Consider the following 6,820-nt stretch of genomic DNA (forward strand, 5'->3'; position numbering starts at 1 on the left):
TCTAGACAATTCACTCACTCTTCTTTCTCTAGTCAATTTTTCAGTAGTTCAGTCATACAGTATACTCTAGCTGGGGGTTTCAAGACGGCAATCCTGCATTCTTTCTCTGTAGCCCTCCTACAATTGTTTTGGAATACAATTACTGAATGCTGCAATATGCAACACAGACAGCCAAAAGTCTCCAAAAAAAGGTTGCAGATAGGACCAAAAACAGCACTTGTCCTAAAGTTCTCTTGGGACCAAAATTCAGCACTGAGCGTTAAAACTAAGTAGTTTTGAAATTTTAACCCTAACCCTTGCTGGGGTTTGACCAGCTCTGCAGGCCTCTAGTCATCAGTATGGAAAATGTTCCTCAATCCAAAAAGTATCAGTCTAAAACAGGGGTGCCCAACCAGTCTATTGCAGAGTGCTTGCCAGTCGAATGGAAGAACGTTTGGCAAAAAATAAATGAGCTATCTTACTAATTTTTCCAAAAGCCTAAAAATTCATTCAGATGTGTGCATGTAATGTCATCCATTTTATTGCTCTTATGTGTTTAACCCTTGTCGAATGGGTTGTAAAAGTCTCTTTCTTGAGTGCTGGCTGACACTGGAAAAAAAGGCTCCGTAAATAGTTTTGTGTGTGCTACCCAAGAACGTTCTCTTGGTTATTGACGCACGAACCCCATATTCGCTACAGTGCATAGTGGAGTGAAACAGACTGACCATGACAAATTCGCCAACAGTTTGAAACGTTTGATTGCCTTTTTGATAGTCGTAGCGTTTGAGTGAAAATGATGAAGCAAAGAGACTGAAAATTACAGCATGATTCTTTTGGTACTTTTGCATTCAAATCACGTGAAAAAGGGACATTTCAGAACTGCGCACAAAATGTATGATGTGGACTTTCCCACTAATAGCAAGTTACGGAAAAGAAAAGTGGAAAAATTAAAATCTCAACTAGCAGTGGTCGGTTTTCACGAGGCTTAAGACAAGAGGGAAAGCGGCAATCATTGCATCATTCTGTGTGAGCCACGTCCTGGCTAAACACAAAAAGTCATTCAGGGATAGAGAAGTAATAAAAAAGTGTTTGCTGTGGCTGCTCACTTGCTGTTTGGAGATTTAAAAAACAAACACTTTCGGTGAGGTTTAGACAGCTGTTGCCTGAAATCAAAGAGTTTCTTAAGTCATCTAAATATGGTGAATATGACCAATTAGAGGATGACCAGTGGCTTCTGGATTTTGCATTCCTCACAGACTTGACTGAACTGCTGAATGAGCTGAATGTCAAGCTGCAAGGACAAAATAAAAATATCATTGACATTACTTGTTCACTGTAGCATGAGTCACTTGCTTTTATTTTCTGTCATTTTAGTGATGGTATCGTTATTGTACTGATGTGCCCACGGCCTGTTTTTCTATATCAGAGCTTCAAATTCACACTGATAGATCGGGCTGGAGTGGCAAATGAAAAAGTAGGTTGACCACCCCTGGTCAAAAACAACCAAAACCATTGTAAAAGAATCTGAGAGGGCTAAAACATCACCTAAAACTCAGCATAGAGTGTAAACAGTGTCTATGTAGTTTCAAAATTAACACTAACCCTACCTTCAGTTTAACCAATGCAGTCCTGCATTCAGTCTCTGTAACCCCCAAGTCATCAGTTTTGAGAATGTTCCTCAATCCAAAAAGTATGAGTCTAAAAGATCCAAGGCCATTAAAAAGAGCTCATGGAAATTGATTGTACTCAGGAATCCATTAGCCTTAGGCAAAATTTTCAATCAGCTGAAAAATGCTGAAATTAAGCTATTGCAATGAGTGGGCATTTTAGGCCAGCGTAAGGTTTACGTTACCAGAACCATTCAATGTTGACTCCAGTTTTGCATGTGATTGCACATTAAGTGACAAATGGAAGAGCGTTTATCCAGCAAAACAGGTTTTCTTACAACTTTTGATCCAGCTCAGTTTTGGAATACAATTACTGAATGCTGCAATATAGAACAAAAGCAGCAAAAAGTCTCCAAAAAGTAAAGCTGCATATACTGTAGGACCAAAACATCACTTGTCCTCAAGCTCTTTTGGGACCCCAAATTCAGCACTGAGTGTAAAAAATGTCTAAGTACTGTAGATAAGAAATTTTAATCCTAACCCTACCTTCAGTTTAACCAGCGCAATCCTGCATTCTGTATCTGGCCTCCAGTCATCAGTTTTGAAAATGTTCATCAATCCACAAGATGAATCTAAAACAACCAAAACCATTAAAACGATCTCTTGGAAATTGAATGCCTTCAAGAATGCATCTGACTTAGGCAAATTTTCATTCAGCTGAAAAAATGCTATAAAAATGGTATTGAAATGAATGGGTATTTTAGGCCAGCATAGGGCTTGCATTACCAGAACCATTCAATGCTGACTACAGTTATGCATGTGGTTGCACATTAAATGACAAATGTAAGAGTTTACCCAGCAGAACAAGCTTTTTTACAAGTTTTAATCTGACTCAGTTTTGGAATACAATTACTGGTAGACTGGTAAGGTCGCCTTTTCATGCCATAAAGGCCCATGGGGGAATGGAGGACAAGGACCATCATGTTTCTGAACAGTCTGGCACTGGAGGTGATTTGGTCAGCATCAAGCTCTGGCCGGCCTATTACCCCTGGAAGGATGAACCCCCAGTACTCATTTGGAAAGGAGGCTGAGTGGACATGGAGCTACATCACTTGCCCCTACCTGGGATTGAACCTGTGACCTTCCCATTAAGAGCTTGACGCCCTTGCTGTATGAGCTACCATGGCTCCATACAATTACTGAACTCTGCAATATACAACACAGGCAGCCAAAAGTCTCCGAAAAATAAACCTGCAGGTACAGTAGGACCAAAACATCACTTGTCCTAATGTTCTCTTGAGGCACAAAATTCAGCACTGAGCATAAAAAGAGTCTACGTGTTTTCGAAATTTTAACCCTAACCCTAGCTGGGGTATAACCAGGGCAATCCTACATTCTGTGTCTAAAGCTCTTCAGTCATCAGTGTTGGAAATGTTCCTCAATTTAAAAAGTATGAGTCTAAAACAACCAACCATTGAAAAAAGCTCTTGGAAATTGATTGTCTTCAAGAATAAGTTTCCCTTAGGCAAATTTTCATTCAGCTTGAAATTAGTGGGTATTTTAGGCCACTGTAGGGTTTGCGTCACCAGAACCATTTAATGTTGACTCCAGTTATACATTTGGTTGCACATAAAATGACAAAGTTAAGAGTTAACCCTGCATAACATGTTTTTTTTGATTTTACACAGTTTTGGAATACAATTACTGAATACTGCAATATACTGTATGGTATGTGTAGTTGAGTGAGTGGGTCCATGTTTTGTTATACACAGTGCCTTCTATGTGCTCATTCTCTGCTTACGGGCGGGTACCCCTTATGGTTTTGTGTGCTAGACTCCCTCAAGCTTATTTGCACGAATCGGGTTCTCTCTCCATGGTTTTTCCTGAAAGTGGGACTTCTTTTGTTATTTACCTCCACATACGTTTTTGAAGAACAACTTTTTATCCCTAGAATAAATTAAATGGATTATTTTTCAGACTTCCACCTCACTATGATATGGTATGGTATTTCACTACATTGAAATGACATTAAAATAAAAATAAAATAAACAAACAATTGTATCAGGGAAAAGCCCTGAGTCCTCTGGCATCATGTTCCCTTAATTTGACTTCAGTTTCCACTAGAAGCAATCTACTGTTAAGCATGCATTGTGTATGTTTCTGTATTCAAGACCCTTTGTCACATGGGAGTCAACCCTTATAATACACCATAATAATCCTCTATATTTGCCAGACAAGATACTCCCAAAATAGACTAAAACAAATAAACCACAGGAGATGAAATTATTTTAACTGCTTTGCAAATCTGGTATAGGTTTTGAAGACAATGTGGAAATGGCTCCACATGAATTGCTATTGAACAGAGCACTAAATTACAATTTAAGGAAGTGAAAGGTTAAACTTTTATCTTTATCTTTTAAACAGCTGTGGATTTCTGTAATATTTTATCTAAAATGCTAGGCTCTAAAATCAGGGAAAGCTGGAACTAGAAAGGAAAAATATCTATATTGATGCAGAACATTTTTTACTTTTAAAGTAAATGTTTATTTTGGATTAAATCAAATTGGTTTTAGTCAATTTATCAAAAGAAAGTCTAGGTAAATCATTTTCTTAACTAAGTTGAGATCTTTCCTCACAGTCTGTGAACTGTATTGGCATATTTGGTTCGATAGTCTGAAAAGAAAACAAAGTACATGTAATTTGAAGAGTAACAAATTCTTTTTTGAGTCAGACTTGGAATCCAATTGAACATTCCATACATACATTATATACTGTATATACTGTACAAGTACAGAGTACTTTTTACACATTTCAACAATTTACAAGATGTAAATAGGTCAGCATTAACACCTCTTTTTCATAAGCAAACACTTCTAGCTCAGTGTTTCCCATTTTTCAATGTTTAGTTTGTTTCAAATATATTTTTACCTGTGTTTATATTTAATGTGTTTAAACAGAAAATCCAATGGAATATACAGTACGGTGGGTTTTAACCATATACCAGCTCACTGAGCCAAATGTACAATTATGGATTAATTCACTTTGCTTTGTTCCACTGTAAGACTCAAATTATTATATGAAGGTGAAAAAAAGAAAATTTAATAGTGTACAGTGTAACCATGGTTACTAGCAACGTCACTGCTGAATAATAACAGAACTGCATCATATAGAGAGAGAAAAAAACAGTTGTCAATGACTGGAAGAAGGCATGATACACACATCCCTCCATTATTGTTTTTAAGCACAGCATGCACAGCTTTGCAAACATGTTTTACCAGAAGGAATGTATTGTCTGTCAAATTTAGGCACTTGATTCAAGATTTTCTTTTCCAAACACTGCCATAATTCATAGATAAGGTTATTAAACCAATGCTAATTGGTTGGTTCTGTATTTACAGTACATGGCTTTCCTGAAACATTTTAACATTTTCATATGCATCTTAGCATGGATTGTATTTCTACTGAAGTACAGTATGCACAATTTATTGTCTTTTTATTTACAGCATCATACCATATTCCAAAGAACAAACACATACCTTTTGCATTTCAATCAGAAATGTAGCATCTCTCGTGTGTAGTCACAACAGCTGCATTATTAAACATGCCAGCACTGCAGTCAGTAATAGAGCCACAGGGTTCTTTAATGAAATGCTGCTAATGTGAAACAAGAACCTAAAGGAGAGCGAAAGCTTATAAAACCATGTGCTGAGAAGCTCCCCCGCTTCACAAATAATAATACAGACCCAGCATGGCTATGCAGAGGCAAAACAAATGACTACTGAACAAAAGGACTGGACACAAAAAGAAAAAAGGAATAAAATAAAGAGGATGAACAATCAACACTAAACCCTCAAAATCCAGCTGTTCCAGTATCATCAGGGCAGCTGTGTTTTCAACAAATGTAGCTGTATCTTACAGTTTTTCGTCACATACATGCAATCTGTTTGAAAAAAAACATCTATGATGTGCTTTCTATAACTATGTTATTTTCTGCAAGAGCACATTTCTCATGGATTTAACCTTCATTTGCAGTGCTCTGATGAGATCATCATCAGAATTTCAATTAGATTAAGGCCAGGAAACTGACAAGATTAGGGCATCAGATTTAAGATCTGTTTTTTTCTCTCTCAGTGAAATAGTTGTGTTTTTATCTGGGAGTGTACTTAAGGTCATCATCACGTTGAAAAGCACACTCATCACTGACAGATACTGTACATTCTAAACAGTACAGCATGAATGGACTGAAAATGTCTTTAGCTCTGATTAATGCAACAACAAAACAAGCACACATCTGCATATTACCCCCTCCACTGTCATCCTGATTGCCTTACACAACATTTTAAGTCTTGTTTTTCTTGTCATCCTCCGCTTAGAACGGTAAGGCTATATTGATACTATTTATGAAGAGTAACGATTCAGAAATCGTTTCATGTGACTTTAGCAGTTTTCTACACTAATAATTTGATCAATCCCACCCGTCCTTGATATTTAAAATATTTCCCAACTTAGTGATGTTTCTAACGGCATTCAACATCATGTCTGCATTGGGAAAATATAACTATACTTGATAGATATACTGTATTATACAAGTAATAGGTTTATTCCATGCTGAAAAGAGAAGAAAGAAAACAATGTTTTGGCCGTGGAGCCTTCTTCAGATGAATTTGATTAGAAAATCAAAAGCCTTGGGTTTTTTTTATATTCTATTTTAGCATTTTATTCTTTTTTGTCTTAAATAATTCTGTTTTAACAGCTACCATTTCCCTGTATCTGTTATTTGGATTTTTCAGTCTCTCAATTCTTTAACTTTCCTGCAATTTCTCATTAAAAGCCAATGAATGATCTTAAGTTGTTGTTACCTTAATTTTGAACATGTAAAGTAGCCACATTTTATGCTCTTTTATAAAGGCATGGTAACTCACTTACCTAACACTCCTGTGTGGTTTCTGCAGTACAAAACAGATTTTGTATCATCTGGTTGTTTTAGCTAAGGTATCTGGTAAAACTACTACATTGTTATATACTGTATAGATAAAGTCCCTGCCCAATAAGACCTGATCTTAAAGGGAATAGAACAATGGATCCTAACCTGCCTGTACTTGTTGGCAGTCGATGTGCCATTGATTTTTTGTGAATTTGTGACACACTTGCCTGACATGCAGCTCTACACGTGTATTGATCAAGCACCATGCTTTGCTGAGGCTGGTTTATATTAACTGTGAAACTGCTCCAAA

At 36.8% G+C, this 6,820-nt stretch overlaps 1 protein-coding gene across 1 annotated transcript in view; it reads right to left on the minus strand.

The window, feature by feature from the left end:
* LOC148657144 (pituitary adenylate cyclase-activating polypeptide type I receptor-like) overlaps window positions 1-5,233 on the minus strand; it is a 189,352-nt gene extending 184,119 nt beyond the window's left edge. The window contains exons 1-2 of the mRNA XM_088643017.1: window positions 5,123-5,233; window positions 2,133-2,218 (exon numbers count right to left, since the gene is read on the minus strand). The gene's annotated coding sequence lies outside the window, so the exon portion shown is untranslated. The remainder of the gene's footprint in view (window positions 1-2,132; window positions 2,219-5,122) is intronic.
* Between the last annotated feature and the right edge of the window lie 1,587 nt (window positions 5,234-6,820).

Source organism: Lepisosteus platostomus, chromosome 8 (assembly GCF_059453375.1).
Source record: "Lepisosteus platostomus isolate fLepPlt1 chromosome 8, fLepPlt1.hap1, whole genome shotgun sequence".
Classification (NCBI taxonomy): domain Eukaryota; kingdom Metazoa; phylum Chordata; class Actinopteri; order Semionotiformes; family Lepisosteidae; genus Lepisosteus; species Lepisosteus platostomus.